Source organism: Xenopus laevis, chromosome 2S, assembly GCF_017654675.1.
Source record: "Xenopus laevis strain J_2021 chromosome 2S, Xenopus_laevis_v10.1, whole genome shotgun sequence".
NCBI classification, from domain to species: Eukaryota; Metazoa; Chordata; class Amphibia; order Anura; family Pipidae; genus Xenopus; species Xenopus laevis.
This window is the reverse complement of record NC_054374.1, coordinates 44,045,351-44,066,527: the sequence shown is the minus strand read 5'-3', so window position 1 is coordinate 44,066,527 and position 21,177 is coordinate 44,045,351. Positions and strand designations below refer to the sequence as shown.

The 21,177-nt window shown below is 38.5% G+C and overlaps 1 long non-coding RNA gene across 1 annotated transcript; it reads left to right on the top strand.

Moving 5' to 3' along the window:
• The first annotated feature begins 378 nt into the window (after nt 1-378).
• On the top strand, nt 379-2,647 carry LOC121400339. Its single transcript, XR_005965680.1, has 3 exons — nt 379-491; nt 1,144-1,212; nt 2,607-2,647. It is a non-coding gene; the product is annotated as an uncharacterized LOC121400339 (long non-coding RNA).
• The last annotated feature ends 18,530 nt before the right edge of the window (nt 2,648-21,177 follow it).

Genomic DNA, 21,177 nt, shown 5'->3' with positions numbered 1-21,177 from the left:
CAATTTAATAAGTGTAAAGGAAAAATACCATTGTCTAAGCCTCTAAGGGGTACTAGAGGGCCAAAATTAAGTAAAAGAGTTGTAGCATGGGAACTGGTGGGTCAGAATGTTATTTGTTAGGACACTTAGGCCAAAAGCTTTTAATGTTGATTTATTATTGGCAGAATTTTAGTGGGATTTAACTCAGAGAAGCAACCTGCTATTGTAAGGCACTGTGCTGGATAAGATAGATGCAATTTACCTACGTAGGAATCTTTCATTGGAGGAATAGTAAAAATCAAAAAAATACATTGTATCCCATTGCAATGACATAACAGGTTTTTCTACATTGCATATGTACATTTTTTTCTTTGACATGGGTATGCCTTTTTTTATTTTAGTTTTTGAGTCAACTTTTATATATCTTCAAAATCCAGCCCAGCCCAGTGTATGCAAGAATGTTTCAGATAATCCATACTGAGGATCTGCCCAGAAAAGCCCAGCAGTTACAGGTAATAAAAATTTAATGTTTTCTAAAAGTTATGCATAAATTTTGTTTGTGCACAATCACAATTTTCAGTGATTCTAAAGAGGGTCCTTATAGAGCAGTGATCCCCAACCAGTGGCTTTACAAGCAACATGTTGCTCATCAACCCTTTGGATGTTGCTCTCAGTGGCCTCAAAACAGGTGCTTATTTTTGAATTCCTGGCTTGGAGGCAATTATTGGTTGCATAACAAAGAGTTATACTACCATATAGAGCCTCCTGTAGGTTGCCAGTCCACATAGAGGCTACCAAATAGTCAATCATGAGGCTTACTTGGCACCCTGGGAAATTTTTTTCATGCTTGTGTTGCTCCCCAACTTTTTTTATATTTAAATGTGGTTCACAGGTACAAAAGGCTGGGGGCCCCTGTTATAAAGAATGCACATACTGGGCTAAATTTAATATTGCCCATTTTTCTTTTTATCTTTTCATGGTTTCCTTGTTTCTTTCTCCTTTCTTCCTCCATGTATCCATCATGTCGAATGTTATTACAATATTATTCTCCATTTATGTTCAAATAATCATTCACTTGCAAAGCAATCTTACAGCCTTGTAAGAACTTTAGACAGAAGCCATATTTAAATAATGATTTGTTTTTTTTCCTACCGGTTTTTCAAGGAAGGAATGGTTAAAACGCTAAAGAAGCATCAAAGTGCCATTTCCTTTCACTGCTGTCCTCCAAGTCTGGTATGTACCTCCAGTGAGTAAATAAAATAGCAAATGAAACAGCTTGCAGGCATGTACAAAGGTCATGCATCACAAGGGCTGGAAAAGCAATTTTATTCAGAATCCTTCAGGAGAAATACATTCCCCTAGGCATTTGTTTCTTCATTTGTAAGAGAATAAAAGGATGATAAAAGCAATAGCTAAAAATTGTGTAAATTACACTATGGATAACCTATTTTGGAGAAAAAAAACAGTAAACCAAAACAAGGTTTCATTTATATAGAAGCTTGTGTCCTACATGTAATTATTTTACAGACTTTCTGATATCCAGCTCAGCTCCTTCATGTTGCCACCTGCACTGTATTTTAAGCAACCTGAAAGCTGGATGAACAAACAGATCACTATGCAATTTCTATCTGCATTAGCATTTCTGGACAAAACAACTTGGAAAGTGGAAAGAAGCATTTAGCATTGGCCATAGAACACAGACATTTAGGCTACCAGTTGGACAGCTCCCAATTAACCAAATTCTTTCCCTGAAATTATTGTATGCTTTAGAAAAAATGGACACGTCTGAGTTTGTGGATGTAAGAGCCATTTTAATCCAATTTAGCATGGGTTTATTTTAATATCAATTTATACTTAAATATCTTTAAGACCTTAGCCTTGAAATGCACATTATTTCAAAAACAAAACTACATGAAGTTATATAATAATATTTAGCTATTACCATTTTGCTAAAATGTTTCATTCATACAGTATGTTAATTTGTCATATATATATGAATGAAAAATAAATAAAATGAAACATTTGCTGTGGCACTTGGCCAATCGTTTTTTTGTGACACTTGAGGAAAAGACAAATCAGGACCAATAACATTTTTGTTTTGTTATACAGTGTCACAAAATGTTTTTAAAATTGCTCTCTGGAATGATAAGGATTAATATGGTAATGCCTTTCAATCTAGAAACCTGAATCAGGTTGGAATTAGGTACACCATTCATTCTGCCCTAGTTTTCTGAGTTAATGAGTAGAGATTTATGACTTCCTGAGATGCACATGGCCTGGAAATTCAATGGATATTAATAAATAGGTCTAATTCAAATGCAGAAATGATACCTATTTCAAGGATTTCTCAGACGTGATGCTTTCAGAGAGCATTTGTAATTTGCAGAAATAAGTGAACGTGTATCATGAATGAGCAGTAGAATATAACAGACAAAGTATAGATTAAAAATTGGTGGGGGCCCAGAAGGAGATGTTATGTGCAGTGTGCAGCCATGGACAGGGCACAGGACTCACCAGTTTCAAATACTTGTGGCACGGCCTTCACTAATGTTTTCGGCAGCATCAGACTAACTATTGCACTTCCATCATCATCGATATGTATTAACCAACACATATTTCTCTTATAGCAGGTTGCTAATGTTGTGGAACGTCAAGAACCAGAAAACAGTTAAGTTGAAAAGATACAGTTTGTTTGACATATACCCATACCTATACTAACTATAGAGCTTAGTATCAAAATAGCCTTTGATATTATGTCTGTCCAAAAAATCATCCAAGCCATTCTTAAAGGCATTAACTGAATCAGCCATCACAACATCACCCGGCAGTGCATTCCACAACCTCACTGTCCTGACTGTGAAGAACCCCCTACGTTGCTTCAAATGAAAGTTCTTTTCTTCTAGTCTAAAGAGGTGGCCTCTGGTACGGTGATCCACTTTATGGGTAAAAAGGTCCCCTGCTATTTGTCTATAATGTCCTCTAATGTACTTGTAAAGTGTAATCATGTCCCCTCGCAAGCGCCTTTTTTCCAGAGAAAACAACCCCAACCTTGACAGTCTACCCTCATAATTTAAGTCTTCCATCCCTCTAACCAATTTAGTTGCACGTCTCTGCACTCTCTCCAGCTCATTTATATCCCTCTTAAGGACTGGAGTCCAAAACTGCACTGCATACTCCAGATGAGGCCTTACCAGGGACCTATAAAGAGGCATAATTATGTTTTCATCTCTTGAGTTAATGCCCTTTTTTATGCAAGACAGAACTTTATTTGCTTTAGTAGCCACAGAATGACACTGCCCAGAATTAGATAACGTGTTATCTACAAAGACCCCTAGATCCTTCTCATTTAAGGAAACTCCATACACACATTTATATTATTTTTGCCAAAGTGCATAACCTTGCATTTATCAACATTGAACCTCATTTTCCAGTTTGCTGCCCAGTTTTAAAATTTAGACAAATCACTCTGCAAAGTGGCAGCATCCTGCATGGAACCTATAGTTCTGCACAATTTAGTATCATCTGCAAAAATAGAAACAGTACTTTCAATGCCCACCTCCAGGTCATTAATAAACAAGTTGAAAAGCAAGGTACCTAGTACAGAGCCCTGCGGTACTCCACTAACAACACTGGTCCAATTAGAAAATGTTCCATTTACCACCACTCTTTGTAGTCTATCTTTTAGCCAGTTCTCTATCCAGGTACAAATACTATTTTCCAGGCCAACATTCCTTAATTTAACCAGTAACCTTTTGTGTGGCACTGTATCAAATGCTTTAGCAAAGTCTAAGTAAATCACATCCACTGCCATCCCAGAATCGAGGTCTCTACTTACCTTCTCATAAAAAGAAATTAAGTTAGTCTGGCAAGATCTATTATGCATAAAACCATGCTGGCACAAACTCATAGTATTATGATTTGCTATGAAGTCCAGTATCTTATCCTTTATTAACCCTTCAAAAAGCTTTCCTATCACTGACGTCAGACTAACTGGCCTATAGTTTTGAGGCAGAGAACGGGATCCTTTTTTGAATAGAGGCACCACATTAGCAATTCGCCAGTCTCTCGGTACAATGCCAGATCTCAATGAATCCTGAAAAATTAAGTAAAGAGGTTTAGCAATCACAGAGCTAAGCTTGCTAATTACCCTGGGATGAATACCATCTGGCCCCGGACCTTTGTTAATCTTAACATGTTCTAGTCTCTTTTGAATTTCATCATGTGTGAACCATGCATCATTAGTTGTATTACTAGAATTGGTACTGTTAAGAAGGAAACCTTCACTTACTGGTTCCTCATTTGTGTAGACAGATGAAAAATATGAGTTCAGAATCTGCACTTTTATTTTGTTTTATTTTTATTTTTGTTTTCATCAACCAGCTGTCCCCCCTCTGATAGTAAGGGTCCCTTCCTGCTTCATTTTTTTACTATTAACATATTTAAAAAATCATTTTGGATTTTTTTTTACTGCTTGCTGCAATATCCTTTTCTATAGCAATTTAAGCTTGCCTTATAGCTTCTTTGCATGATTTATTGGCCTCCTTGTACCTTATAAATGTTTCGGCTGTACCAGCTAACTTGAAAGCCTTAAAAGCACGTCTTTTCTTACCCACCTCAACACCAACGCTTCTATTGAACCAAAAAGGTTTTGCTTTGCAATGACGTTCCTTGCTTACAAGTGGAATATACTGACAAGTATATTTATTACCGATAGCAAAAGAGGACTCGATGGCGGAGCTCTCCCCACTCCTTCCTCTCGTCCACCGCAGCTATCGCGGGATCTCGGTAACTCTCAACCGAGTACTCCAATACTTCCAACCAATTATCCGCTGGCAGCGCTGGTAGACATATCCACGGGAGGCGGTAAGAATAATATCAGTATTCGGCTTTATTTAAACATACATTGTGATATAGCAGCAGTGGGAGTGCGGAAAACTAACGCGTTTCGTGCCCCAAACACTGGGCACTTCCTCAGAGTTCAGTAAAAGTGACGTAAAAGTTCATATAAATAGCTGTGGTCACACGTGTTGCATATTAATCAATTAGTATATATAGTGCTTGTGCAAATCAATTTATCTTTAAAATATGTGGAATGAAAAAATTATATAGTATACAATCACAATATATATATAATTCATAAGTGTTTAAGGGAATAAGAGTAAAACGTTATAGCTCATAGTTTTTATGTGTAAAATATCAAAAAATATCATTAAAAAGTGACAATCAATTATTTAAAAATTACATTAATTACATATGAGTGATTATATAAATAGTGATAATATCATCATCATAATATTATTAAAAGAACTATGCATACTACTCTGTATACATTATGTACATATAGTCACATTATCCCAAAAAGAATGTACTTTTTTTCTCAACACGTAAGTATAAAACTTCTACTAAGATGTAACTTGGATCAGGTAGTATATTGATTAACCAATTAGTTATTTAAACCAATCAGTAAAATCATTATTAATTATTTTTGTATAATATCATAAATTTATTATAAATTTGTTCACAAGCCCATGTATATGTCTCTCTCCAGACTATATAATTCGTTTATTATTTCTTTTTATTTTCATTATTATTATTATTATTATTTATTGTGGTAATAATTTTCGTCAATCTATATAATATTTGATGTCACACTCTTTATTTAAACCTTGTGGTATAACTGTTTCCAATGTGGACATCCATTTGATTTCCCTTTTGGACAGCACTTTATCAAAATCTCCTTTTCTCTTCCCCATTCTCACATTCTCTATAACCTGGAAAGAGACAAAATTTTCATTAGCTCCATGTTCATCTAATAAATGCGCTGCAATGGCTGATGAGATATCCTTCCTATTTACACAGGCTAGGTGTTCTAAAACTCTATCCTTAAGTCTCCTCTTTGTCTTGCCCACATATTGCTTTCCACATCGACACGTGGCAAGATATATAACATTTGTAGTTCGACAGTTAGCATATGTTCCATTCTTGTGTACCCTGCCATTAGTTGTACTGCATATTTCCTTAGACACTTTTATAAATTTGCAGCATTTACAAACATTGGCACCACACATATATGTTCCTACTGTATGTAACCAGTTTCTATTCTCATTCATTCTATCAGGTAACATGCTTGGTGATAACTTATCCCTCAGATTATAACCTCGTCTATACGTGAATTGTGGTCTCACCAAGTCCAATTGTGAGAGTAACGGGTCCGACTTCAATACCTGCCAGTGTCTGTTTATTATATGTTGTATTTTCTTTGCCTCAAGGTTAAAGGTTGAAATAAACCTCATTCTTTTCGTTTTTTGTGTCCCTCGTTCATTCTTCAAAATATTATTATCTTTATATGTTTTAAGTAGGTCTTTCCTATCACTTAATACCGCCCTATCATATGCTTTTTTTATAGAATTAGTATCATACCCTCTGTCAAGTAGTCTATCCCATAACTCCATAGCTCTCTGCTGGAAAGCATCCCAAGTCGAGCAGCTCCTCCGAAGCCTGATGAACTGCCCGACTGGTATGCTCTCCAGCAGAGGCTCAGGGTGACAGCTCCGTCGCTGTAACAGGGCATTCCTGCTAATGTTTTCCCTATATATATCCGTGTGTATCAAATCTTCCTGGGAGGAGAATTGGATATCTAAAAACTCAATTGTGGAAGGGTTGGATTTATGTGTAAAAAAGATATTCTTCTCATTATCATTACAATAGTCGACAAACTGCTGTAGTCTTGTTTCAGTTCCCTCCGATATCAATATGAGATCGTCAATATAACGATAATATCTTTTGATGTTATTGTGATATATTACATGTTCTTTGAAGATATACTCCTTTTCTAACCACCCCATAAAAAGGTTGGCATATGAGGGCGCAAATCGTGCCCCCATAGTCGTCCCACACTTCTGTAAGTAATAGTCATTTCCAAACATGAAATAATTATGGCTCAGCAAGTAGTCAATAGATTGTATAATAAATTGATTCTGTTCCGGTGTATACATATTAATTTCTTTCAGCCAATACTGTACTGCTTGCAGGCCATCATTATGTCTTATGGAGGAATACAGTGCTGTCACATCCATAGTAACCCATAGATAATCTTGTCTCCATTCCATATCACTGATCTTATTGATAATGTCCCCACTATCCCGAAGGTAGGATGCCATTTGTATTACCATAGGTTGTATAAGTTTATCTATATACTCACTTAGTCGCTTATTCAGGGAGCCTATTCCGGCCACTATTGGCCTACCTTTAGGTTGTACAGGATCCTTATGTATCTTAGGAAGGGTATGAAAAATGGGAATCCTGGGGCATTCAACCCAAATATAATTGACCTCATTGTCATTTAGGATTCCCATTTCTCTACCATATTGTAAGAGGCTCTTTAATTTAGTTTGGAAACACCCTGTTGGATCGAAATTTAATTTCAAATAGTTGTCCTCATTCAATAATTGTTGTTTAATATCAGATTCATAATATTCTCTATTCAATACCACAATAGACCCCCCCTTATCAGAATTTCTCACTACTATTTCTGGATTTTCCGTGAGGGTTCTTATAGCTAGATATTCCTGTTTAGATAGGTTGTGTGTCATCTTATCACTTAACTTTGTATGTTCTGATTCACGGGAGTTGGCCAATTTCTTTAAATCCCCTACAACCAATTCATAGAACCTCTCTACAAATGGACCTCTGTGCCCTATTGGGTTAAAATGTGACTTGCTCCTAAGGTCTGTGTGTATTACACCCCTTTCGATATCCATTGCTCCTGTAGTACTAACAGTTTGGCTGGCTATATGATCATTCTCCTCATTCATCCGTTCTATTACCTCTAAGACATCTTGTGTTAGATGATAACTATTAGCCTCTGCTTGTAATAAGTCATATTGTACAGTATCCCTGGGGCAAAAAAATCGCTTTAAAGCTAACTGTCTGGTTAATCGGTTCACATCTATAATAGTATCCAATAAGGAAAAATGTGTGGTCGGACAAAATGTTAGACCTTTGTTCAGTAGGGATCTCTCATCTAAAGTCAATGTATAATCAGATAAATTGATTACCAGATCCTCAATGTCTTTATCGGTGGTGTTTAACGATTCTTGATCGATCCCTTCTCTCTCCCTTTCTTTGATCTTGTTTCTCTTTTTCCATCTGTTATTTCCTCCCCTTGTGCCTCTCTTTCTTCTCTTATTGTTTTCTTCTTCCTTTTCATGTTGTACTGCATTTCTCCTTGTTCGTCGTCCTGGCTTACATCCAGATCGCTTGCAGATGTCACTAAAAAAGACACACTGGGGGAGACACTATCATATTCATCACAAGACACATTATTACTTCTATCATTCTGCCTTCGTCCCCTGTCGATTTTTAGGGAAGGCCTCAAGCGTTCCCACCTGCCTCTCTGGGTATTTAATTTCATACGCCACGAGAATACTCTTTCTTGCTCATAGTCAGCTTTGTCCCTCAAAAATTTCTTCTGTTTGGTATCCATAATTTTTCTTTCAAGTATAGACAAATCATCCACAATTCTTTTATTCATTTTATCATAGTCAGGAGTATCTTTATACGCATTCAATGTTACTTCCAACTGACCAATCTCCACCTCCAATCTCGCCTGTTCCGTTTGATATTTCGTTACTAAGATCCCCATTAATTTCAGCGAGCAGTCTGTAAGTGCTTCATACCACTCAGTCATTAAATCTTTATCCTGTACCTCAAATGCTGGAAACTTTTTAATTCTCAATCCTCTGGGTACTCTTTTAATCTTTTAACAGCTATTTATATGAACTTTTACGTCACTTTTACTGAACTCTGAGGAAGTGCCCAGTGTTTGGGGCACGAAACGCGTTAGTTTTCCGCACTCCCACTGCTGCTATATCACAATGTATGTTTAAATAAAGCCGAATACTGATATTATTCTTACCGCCTCCCGTGGATATGTCTACCAGCGCTGCCAGCGGATAATTGGTTGGAAGTATATTTATTAAGTAGAATTTTAAAGACTTCCAATTTTTGTTCTGTGTTTAACCCTTTGAAAAGCATTTCCCACTTAATATGTTGCAGAGATGCCCTTATACTGTCAAAGTTTGCACGTCTGAAATTTAGTGTTTTAGTTACTCCCTTATAGAATTGCTTCTGCAACAGAATCTCAAAGGAGACCATGTTATGATCACTATTCCCTAAATGCTCACCCACACAAATGCTAGAGATGAGTTCAGTATTGTTAGTTATTACAAGGTCCAAAAGAGAGTTATTCCTAGTAGGTTCTTGAACGAGCTGGAATAAAAAGTTGTCATTCAGCATATTTACAAACCTACTAGCTTTTTCTGTTTTAGCAACCCCATTACCCCAGTCAATGTCTGGATAATTGAAGTCACCCATAGCAACAACTTGACCCAGCTGTGAAGCCGCTTGTATCTGCAAGAGTAGCTGGGCTTCATACTGGACACTTATACGAGGTGGTTTATAGCATACACCAATGATAATTCTTTTTGTTACCTTTTGCCCAGTCAAAATCTCTACCCAGAGTGATTCTACACCCTCACCAGTGCCAGCTATTGTTATTTCTTTAGCGCATGGCTTTAATTCAGGCTTTACATACAAACACACTCCTCCACCCTTTTAATCCCTCTGTCCCTCCTAAAAAGGGTGTAACCATTTAAATTCACAATCCAGTCACATGTTTCATCCCACCAGGTCTCAGTGATACCAATGATATCATAATTTTTTGGTAGCTATAGTTGCTCATTGATAAATGAGCCCCACAAAATTAAATTCTTTCTCACTAAATACACCAGTCCTTCAATTTTGAAGGCAAATCTGAATTTGCCAGATGCCATTTAGGCTATATATCTGAATCCAGGTGCCAAAGTGGACGCAATGGATCGTTAAATTGTTGTACAGGTATAGGACCTGTTATTCAGAATGCTCGGGATCGGGGCTATACAGATCTCTCTGTAATTTGGATCTTCATACCTTAAATCTATTTAAAAATCAAGTAAAAATGAAATAAGCCAATAGGCTGGTTTTGCTTCCAATACGTGTTAATTTTATCTTAGTTTTGATCATGTGTAAGGTACTGTTATATTATTACAGAGGAAATCTTTTTTTAAAAATTAGGATTATTTGGATAAAATGGAGTCTATGGAAGATGGCATTACGGATGGATGGAGCTTTTTGGATAACGGGTTTCTGGATAACAGATCCCATATCTGTGGCAATGTTCTACCATGCCAGACGTTTGCTGTGGGATAATTTTGCAAAATTTCTCTTGCTGTCTGGGCAGCTAGTTAGAGCATGCTACAAAGTAAAGTACACCCTCTGAATGACAGCAGTGTGATTATACCAAAATGTTGGAATCACAGTGGAATGGTGAAAAATAAGAAAATAATTTGATACTCATTCATATTGGAGCGCTGGTCCTCCATTTTGATATATGCAATTAATTGACCAAGCACCCATGCATTTACGCTGGTTAGAGTGCCTACTTTGTATTGAACTGTACAGGTATGGGATCCATTATCCGAAAACCTGTTATCCGGAAAGCTCTGAATTATCGAAAGGCCATTTCCAATAGACTACATTTTATCAAAATAATCCAGATTTTCTAAAAATTATTTCCTTTTTCTCTGTAATAATAAAACAGTACCTTGTACTAAGATATATGTACTTCTTATTGAAAGGAAAACTAGTCTATGGGGTTTAATGTTTACATGATTTTCTAGTAGACTTAAGGAATGATAATCCAATATATATATATATATATATATATATATATATATACAGTATATATATATATATATATATATATATATATATATATATATATATAAAATGCAAAAATAGTCAGCACTCACAAATATTATGCAAAAGCTTGTATTAAAGTGAAAAAAGAAAATACATCACCATGTACACATAATGTAGCGACGTTTCGAGCCAATATAGGCTCTTTCTCAAGCCATGTGAACAATGGTTTTAAATCCACCAAATCTATACAGGTTTTTAAAGTCCATCAGAGGAAGTGACATACCGATTCTTCCATATGCCTTGTACAGGGCTGTCACCACACCTGCTGTATAGAGTAATTAGACAGACATTTGTAACATGTATGTAATAACACATTGTATATTTCCTTAGTTAGATAATGCACTGTCTATCTATCATAAAAACAGATACAGGTTATAATCTTTATTCAATCCATTGGGGTGTAGGGAATTTAGCTTTTTTATCCACCATACCTCTCTTTGCTTAAGCTTCAGTTCACGATCTCCCCCTCTTCTCAGTGGGGGCACTGTCTCTGGTATTGTGAACCTCAGCTGTTCCGCTGTATGCCCTTTCTCTTTAAAATGCTTAGAAAGTGGTAATGCCATATTGCCCGTGTTGATGGTAGATCTATGTTGAGAGATACGTGACTTCACTTTCTGTATTGTCTCTCCAACATAGATCTTCCCACAGGGGCATACTATAGCGTATATCGCATATTGTGAGATACATGTGTAGTATCCCCTCATGTGATATACCTCCCCCGTGTCCGGGTGTTCAAAAGACTTCCCCTTTATCACATAGCGACATTGTTTACAATTAAGGCATGGATACATGCCACAATTTCTCACTCCGAGGCCCGTGCTCTTCAATCCTACTCCCTTAGGTACTTGTGTCCTAGTTACTTGTGAGCCAATGGTCCTACCTCTCCTGTAAGATGTAAGGGGGGGGCAGCACAAACTCTTCCACCATGGGATATGCCCTACGAAGCAAATACCAATGTTTCACAAGTATTTCATTCACTTTTCTACTGGAATCACCATACTGGGTAACAAAAGTGATCCTTGAGTTCTTCCTCTTCTTTTTCTCTCTACTCTGAGACAGACTCCTCTCCGCCTTATCTAGAACTCGTGTGGGATAACCCCTTTGTTTGAATTTGTTTCTCATCTGTTGTACCTGGGTATCCCTAACCTGTGGGTCACTGACTAATCTCTGAACTCTTGTTAATTGACTAATCGGTATCGCCTCCTTTGTATGTGTAGGGTGAAAACTACTGAAATGCAAAATTTGATTCCGGTCAGTCGGTTTGGAAAAAAGTTTAGTCTGTAGTCCCTTCTCCCTATAAACCATTACATCCAAGAAAGAGATCTCTCTCTGATTGTGTACTAGAGAAAACTTTATCGACCAGTGAAGTCTATTGAGTCATTCGTGGAACCGCGATAAAGAATCTAGGTCACCCCGCCATAGCACAAAGACATCATCGATGTACCTCCACCATGCACAGCAATGTTCCTGGTAGAGGTCATCTAGATATATGTGCAACTGTTCAAGCCAAACCATAAAGGTATTGGCGTATGACGGGGCGACGTTCGATCCCATCGCGGTTCCACGCAACTGTAGATAAAAAACATCCTGAAAGGTAAAGTAATTCATCCTCAATATGATCTCCAATATCTGAAGAAAAAATTCAATTTGTGCATCCTGATACTGTCCACTTCCTCGCAACATCCATTCACAGGCCCTAATGCCCTCATCGTGAGGGATAGAGGTATAAAGGCTGGACACATCTAATGTGGCCAGTATAACATTATCCTCATCCTGTATATTCAGACCATCCAGTCTTTCCAAAAAATGTCCACTATCCCTTACATAGGATACAGTGTTTCTAACCAAAGGTCCTAGGACCCTGTCCAATAAAGTTGCCATTGGGCAAAAAACCGAATCAATGCCAGACACAATCGGTCGGCCCGGCTGATGGACAGGATCCTTATGGATCTTGGGCAACGTATACAATGTGGGTGTGCGTGGAAAGGACACTGTCAGAAATGTTTTCAATTCCTTTCAAAAAATTTCTGACAGTGTCCTTTCCACGCACACCCACATTGTATACGTTGCCCAAGATCCATAAGGATCCTGTCCATCCGCCGGGCTGACCGATTGTGTCTGGCATTGATTCGGTTTTTTGCCCAATGGCGACTTTATTGGACAGGGTCCTAGGACCTTTGGTTAGAAACACTGTATCCTATGTAAGGGATAGTGGACATTTTTTGGAAAGACTGGATGGTCTGAATATACAGGATGAGGATAATGTTATACTGGCCACATTAGATGTGTCCAGCCTTTATACCTCTATCCCTCACGATGAGGGCATTAGGGCCTGTGAATGGATGTTGCGAGGAAGTGGACAGTATCAGGATGCACAAATTGAATTTTTTCTTCAGATATTGGAGATCATATTGAGGATGAATTACTTTACCTTTCAGGATGTTTTTTATCTACAGTTGCGTGGAACCGCGATGGGATCGAACGTCGCCCCGTCATACGCCAATACCTTTATGGTTTGGCTTGAACAGTTGCACATATATCTAGATGACCTCTACCAGGAACATTGCTGTGCATGGTGGAGGTACATCGATGATGTCTTTGTGCTATGGCGGGGTGACCTAGATTCTTTATCGCGGTTCCACGAACGACTCAATAGACTTCACTGGTCGATAAAGTTTTCTCTAGTACACAATCAGAGAGAGATCTCTTTCTTGGATGTAATGGTTTATAGGGAGAAGGGACTACAGACTAAACTTTTTTCCAAACTGACTGACCGGAATCAAATTTTGCATTTCAGTAGTTTTCACCCTACACATACAAAGGAGGCGATACCGATTAGTCAATTAACAAGAGTTCAGAGATTAGTCAGTGACCCACAGGTTAGGGATACCCAGGTACAACAGATGAGAAACAAATTCAAACAAAGGGGTTATCCCACACGAGTTCTAGATAAGGCGGAGAGGAGTCTGTCTCAGAGTAGAGAGAAAAAGAAGAGGAAGAACTCAAGGATCACTTTTGTTACCCAGTATGGTGATTCCAGTAGAAAAGTGAATGAAATACTTGTGAAACATTGGTATTTGCTTCGTAGGGCATATCCCATGGTGGAAGAGTTTGTGCTGCCCCCCCCCTTACATCTTACAGGAGAGGTAGGACCATTGGCTCACAAGTAACTAGGACACAAGTACCTAAGGGAGTAGGATTGAAGAGCACGGGCCTCGGAGTGAGAAATTGTGGCATGTATCCATGCCTTAATTGTAAACAATGTCGCTATGTGATAAAGGGGAAGTCTTTTGAACACCCGGACACGGGGGAGGTATATCACATGAGGGGATACTACACATGTATCTCACAATATGCGATATACGCTATAGTATGCCCCTGTGGGAAGATCTATGTTGGAGAGACAATACAGAAAGTGAAGTCACGTATCTCTCAACATAGATCTACCATCAACACGGGCAATATGGCATTACCACTTTCTAAGCATTTTAAAGAGAAAGGGCATACAGCGGAACAGCTGAGGTTCACAATACTAGAGACAGTGCCCCCACTGAGAAGAGGGGGAGATCGTGAACTGAAGCTTAAGCAAAGAGAGGTATGGTGGATAAAAAAGCTAAATTCACTACACCCCAATGGATTGAATAAAGATTATAACCTGTATCTGTTTTTATGATAGATAGACAGTGCATTATCTAACTAAGGAAATATACAATGTGTTATTACATACATGTTACAAATGTCTGTCTAATTACTCTATACAGCAGGTGTGGTGACAGCCCTGTACAAGGCATATGGAAGAATCGTTATGTCACTTCCTCTGATGGACTTTAAAAACCTGTATAGATTTGGTGGATTTAAAACCATTGTTCACATGGCTTGAGAAAGAGCCTATATTGGCTCGAAACGTCGCTACATTATGTGTACATGGTGATGTATTTGCTTTTTTTCACTTTAATACAAGCTTTTGCATAATATTTGTGAGTGCTGTCTATTTTTGCATTTTATATAACGAGGGAAGACCGGAAAACCTCAATGAGACGTGCACCACAGACAATAAAGGAAGAGAATATAGCGTGAGTGCTGTTACTAACCAATACAAGTGGAATTATATATATATATATATATGTATTTGTCTATATATATATATATATATATATATATATATATATATATATATATGTATTTGTATATATATATATATATATGCAATTTAAGTTGTGTTGAGCCTATTACAGTAAAATTATACTAAGTAAAATTATACTGAAACTACTGTTACATTAATATGCAGCTCTTTCTTGTAGTCTGCATGAAGTGATTTCTGTTTTTCTGATCAACATGTGACAACAATAAGGTGTCTTCTTTAGAGAGGTAAGGTGACACCTTACCCGATGTGCTTTATAACAGGGGAGCCAATCATATACAGGGGCCGAGCAGAAGTAGAAGCATATTCATTTATTTGTCTCTTGTATACAGGTTTACACTCCAATTATTTATCTCCAGGGAACAAAAAGAGCTTGTATGCTAGCAAAGAGGGGGACTATGTGTATCTGCTGATGGAAGATAACCAAGAAATGTTACACATACACACTGCTGACAGAAGCATGAGATACATCTTTCTGTTTCATATAAAGTATTTGTTCCCTGTATTACTGGTGCTGGACTTGGAAAATTACTTAGAAGTTGACATTGGTGCTAATCTTACACCTGTTTGCTTTGGCCACTGAGGATCATAATACACCTTGTCCTAGTTTGACCTAAACCTGTCACAGTTTTGTAAAACCATGGGTAAACAGCTCAACCACTAGATTGTATCAATTATGCAGTGATATTAACTCTTCCTTGGTTTAGACACTGATGTCTGAACTTAAACTCTTCTTCTGGGTAAACATTTTATAGTTTTTGTAAGACCTCCAGGCACCTGTCAGTTAGCAAAGTATTAGTCAGAATTAGCATGGAAAAATGTATCTACCTCTCTCTCTCTCTCTATATACAGTATATATATTTAAATACACAAATATGATACACAGAACACTAAATCTAAAAAGGTAGGGGCACATGAATAGGGGCAGAAAACTCTGAGATTGCTGGGGTCCCAGGACTGTAGAGGACTAAGTTGGGACCATAAGATGGACAGTTCTCTGTAGTCCACAGCATCCCACATCAATGCTTTCAGGGATGTAAGATATTCTGGAAGTCAGTTGTGTTGTATTGAAGTTTCATATTTTTAAAAAAGGAATAAACAATGACTAATAAGGAAATGGAAGAGAACTGTGTAGAGCAGGGATCCCAAACCTTTTCTACCTGTGAGTAAAAAGAGTTGGGGAGCAACACAAGCATGACAAAGTCCCTTGCTGTGCCAAACAAGGGCCATGGTAGCCCCTATCTGGACTGGCAGCCTACACGATACTCTACTTGGCAGTATATTTCGTTTTTATACACCAAAAACTTGCCTTCAAGCCTTAAATTCAAAAATAAGCACCTGATTTGAGGCCACTGAGAGCAGCATCCAAGGAGTTTGTGAGCAACATGTTGCTCACGAGCTACTGGTTGGGGATCACTAGTGTAGAGGATATTGAGTTAAGAGGATTTGGTTTAAGCATTTTATTAGTGTCATAGTTTTGTCATCAGGTTCCAAATGTAGATTCATTGCCAGCAGTCTGTTTTTGATGATAAGTATTGTGTAGATGTGTAAAATAATAATTATATATGTATATCTATATCTGTTTATCCATCTATAGATGTTTTGACAATGTGTTAGGCAATATAATGTAAAGAGGTTGGCAGCCCCTGGTGAATCTGAGTTGACTTATCCTTTAAGTATGGCTTTAGCCCTGCATGTACAGTACACATGTTTCTGTATGTCAGATTATTATTATTTTATTATCAACATGTATTTATATAGCGCCAACATATTGCGTAGAACTGTAAAGTAAATGTGATTATACAACTAAATCACATGAATTATATACATAGAACATATGGAGTTACATACATCACAATCAATACCAGTACAAAAGGTATGGAAGGCCCTATGCAAAAGATCATACACTCTAAAGGGAAGGGAGTAATACAGAAGATGTGGGAGTGGGCAAGATCGAATTAAGTGGGTGAGAAATGTGGTACTGTATGTGGTGTTGCATTTGGTAGTTAAGCAGAGTGAGGGTAGGCTTCTCGAAAGACGTGCGTTTTAAGAGATTTCTTGAAAGCAGAAAGGTTGGGACAAAGTTGGACAGACCGTGGGAGAGAGTTCCAGAGGAGGGGTGCAGCCCTTGCAAAGTCTTGAATGCGAGCATGTGAGGAGTTAATGAGAGAAGAGTTGAGTAGCAGGTTAGTAGAGGAGCGTAGTAATCGGTTGGGTGAGTATATAGAGATGAGTTCAGAGATGCAGGGTGGGTCAGAGTTATGAAGTCAGGGTCATTAATTTGAATTTGATTTTGAAAGGTAGCGGAAGCCAGTGCAGGGATTGACAGAATGGCGTGGCAGAGGAGGAGCGGTTGCTGAGGTGTATGAGCCTCGTAGCAGTGTTAATTATGGACTGTAGAGGTGACAGTCTCTGGAGGGGAAGGCCAATTAAAAGAGAGTTACAGTAGTCTAGACGTGATATGACGAGAGAGTGGATACGAATTTTGGCAGCATTTTGGGTGATAAATGATCGTATTTTGGATATGTTCCTTAGGTGGAAGTGACATGATTTAATAAGTGACTGGATATGAGGAGTGAATGACAGGGCAGAATCTAGGATAACCCTAAGGCACCTGGCCTGGGGAGAGGGGGTGATAGTGGAATTGTTAGCTATGATGGATACTTCCGGGATTTTACTGGTGTTAGTTGGAGGAAAGAGAACCATTTCAGTTTTAGAGAGGTTTAATTTAAGGTAGCGTTGCGACATCCAGGTAGAGATAGCAGACAGGCAGGAGAAGATGCGAGTTAGGAGTTCTGGGTTGAGATCAGAAGATGAGAGATAGATCTGAGTATTGTCAGCATAGAGGTGGTAGTGGAAACCATACGAGTTGATTAATTTGGCGAGGGAGGAAGTATAGAAGGAGAATAGTAATGTTCCCAGGACAGAGCCTTGAGGAACCCCAATAGAAAGAGGTAGGGGTTGTAGGAACGATAGGTGATGTAAGAAGAGAACCAGGACAGGGCTGTGTCACGATTGCCAAGCAAATGGAGGCCCTGGAGGAGGAGAGGGTGATCTACAGTGTCAAATGCAGCTGAGAGATCAAGCAGTATTAGTAGTGAGAAATGATTGTTGGCTTTAGCGGTTAAAAGGTCATTAGTTAGTCGCGTCAGGGCAGTTTCAGTGGAGTGTTGTGGCTTAAAACCAGAGTGTAGGGGGTCCAGCAGGTTATTGTCAGAGAGGAATGAGGTTAGTCGTTTGTAGTCTAGGCACTCAAGTAGTTTAGAGATGAAAGGTAGCAGAGAGATAGGTTGGAGGTTGTCAAGATTGGAGGGATCAAGAGAGGGTTTTTTCAGAATGGGGGTGACAAGAGCATGTTTTAGTTGAGAAGGAAACCGTCTAGTTGAGAGTGAAACATTAAATAGGTGAGTTAAGGCTTTGATTAGACAAGGATTGGTATTGCGGAGAAGTTTTGAGGGAATCAAATCAAGCGGGCAGGTGGTAAGGTGAGAAGAGGCCAAAAGCTTTGAGACTTTCTCATCAGTGACAGGGGGGAAGGAGCACAGGAGAGACTGGGGAGTGCTGGGAGGGTGTTGGAAGTCTAGGGGCGTTGAGTAGTGTAATGTCCCTTCTGATATTGTCAATTTTGCTCAGCAATATCTTGCGTAGAGACAGATGTGCATGGAGGGGGTGGAGAAGGGGAAAGGAGAGTACTAAAGGTGGAGAAAAGTTGTGCTGGTTTTTTTAGAATGGGAGTTAATGAGTAAAGTAAAGTATGTTTGTTTGGATTGGAAGAGGCTGGTGTTATATGAGCGCAGGGCAGATTTGTAGCTCCAAAAAGTCTGATTCTGAGCGGGATTTGCGCCAGCGACGCTCAAGTGCACGTTTTTGGAGCACTTTTGTATGAGCAGAATGCCAAGGTTGAAGTGGTTTGGGTCTAGAATGTTTAGTTTTTATAAGAGCAAGCTCATAAAGGGCAGTGGTGAGAGTACTATAGTAGACAGAGGAAGCCACATTAGGACAAGAGATGGCATAGAGTGAAGAGAGTCAAAGTAAGAAGAGAGATGTGACACGTCTACAGCTTGCAAGTCAGTGTAAGTACGTGTTTTGGGAATAGCAGGGGGTGAGGAGGGAGTTAGTGAGAGTTGAAATGTGAGCATATTGTGAGGGAAATGGTGAGTTAGTAAAATTGGTGGTTGAACAGAGTCTGGTAAATATGAGATCCATAGCATTACCATTGGAGTGAGAGGGGGAGTCTGAGCACAAAGATAAGCCTAGAGAGCAGGTTAGTGAAAGAAGTTTAGAGACAGAAGGCTTGTTAATGTTGTTACAAAAAAATTTATATCAAAAACTATATAAGTCCCAAGGCCTCTTCAAGTAAAAAATATTAATTTATTGTTATTCACATTAAAACAGTAGCTAGTACATACTACCCCACATACCCCAACTTACGCGTTTCGCACCCTCCGGCGCTTAGTCATAGGTGTATCTGTCAGTAGGCGGTCAGGTACAGAATTTAAACCCAAGTAATCCCGCCCCTTTTTTGTTTAAAACCAATCAAGGGTCACAGGCAGTTATCCCTGCTTCGTATTTGTTAACCCATAATGCTTTATACAGGGTGTATGTACCATTTCAGTTATATAATAGTTTAAAGTTATACATTGTATTCAAATTATTCACTAGCCACACAGTCTATAAAATTAGTTATTGCATAACATTGTATTTTAGCAGTATATAAACGTTTACACATCAATTCGTTAATCTCTAACCTTGCACAAATTCCATTATTACCAAAATTATCTCGAATGTATACACTGTCATTATTGTCGCTGCATTCCATTATTGGTATTATATAATAAGTACATTCCTTTATCTTTATAAACATTCAGGTGTAACACGTCACGTCAAATTCATAGTTAAGTCCCAATGGCAACCGCGTTCCCAAATGAAAAATCCAATAAACTTCTCTCTTTTCTAGTAGTTTCTGATGATCCCCTCCCCTTATTCCTAATCTCACCCTCTCTATCCCCTGTATGGAGAATTGATTTACATCCCCTCCGCTGCATATCGCAAAGTGCTTGGTGACATTACTTTTCTCCATCATTTTGGGGTTCTTAATTTGACTCAAATGTTCCCTCGCTCTCTCCTTCAATTTTCTACCAGTACACCCGACATATTGCTTGCAGCACTTCAAGCAAGTGATCAAATAGATCACAAATGCAGTGTTGCAATTAATATATCCTTTAATTACAAATTCTTTTCCTGTTACTGTGGACTTAAACTTCTTAGACACTTTCATATGTGTACAGGTAACACATCTGCACCTACCACATCTGTAATTACCCACAGACATAAGTGGTCCCATATCCTGTTTCTTAGATTCCATTTTAAACAAACTGGGTGATAACATGTCCTTTAAGGTGGGAGCTCTTTTAGGGATAATGTTGATTCCCGGGCTCAACACCTCAAAGAAGTGTTCATCGCCGTAGAGGATAGGCAGAAATCTCTTTATGATTTTAGATATCTCGAAAAATTGTTTACTATATCCAGTTGTAAGTGCCACCTTTTCCGACCAAACCTGGCTTTTCTCTTTAATACCAGTCCCTTTAAGTAGGTCCCCCCTATCACTACTTCTTGCTCTCTGTAGGGCTCTTTGTACAATTTTCTGCTTATATCCTCTTTCCAAAAACCTGTTCTGCATATCCTGTGCCTGCCACCCAAATTCTCCATCTGTTGAGCAGTTCCTTCGAAGTCACCAGGAACTGGCCAACGGGTATACCTTCTATCAATCTTTTAGGGTGGCATGATGAAGCATGCAGGAGGGTGTTTCCACTGCACGGTTTACGAAATATGCTTGTTGTTATTGCCTCACCCTCTGTTCGCAGTGTCACATCCAAAAATTCTATTTTATTTGAACTGAACTCACTAGTGAATCTTAGGTTCAGCTCATTTCTATTAATGTCCCTCACAAATTTGTCAAATTTTTCTTGAGAGCCTTGCCATATACATTTTGTACGTAGGGTTGTACTTAAAAAACACTTTTTGCAGATAGCACAGTTGAACAAGGAATCAGGAATAGAGGGAAGGAACCCTGAACAGGGGAGAGATATCAATGTGAGATTTAAAAATAAAAGTGATTTTTACCCAGTACAGCTGAGGGGCCCTCTGATAGAACAATTTCAGAAAAAAGTTGAGGAGAGCCTATGGGAACTGGATACCAGGGTAAGGAGACAGGGAGGTAGGTTAACTAACTTGAGTGAGAAAGAGAAACAAGCATT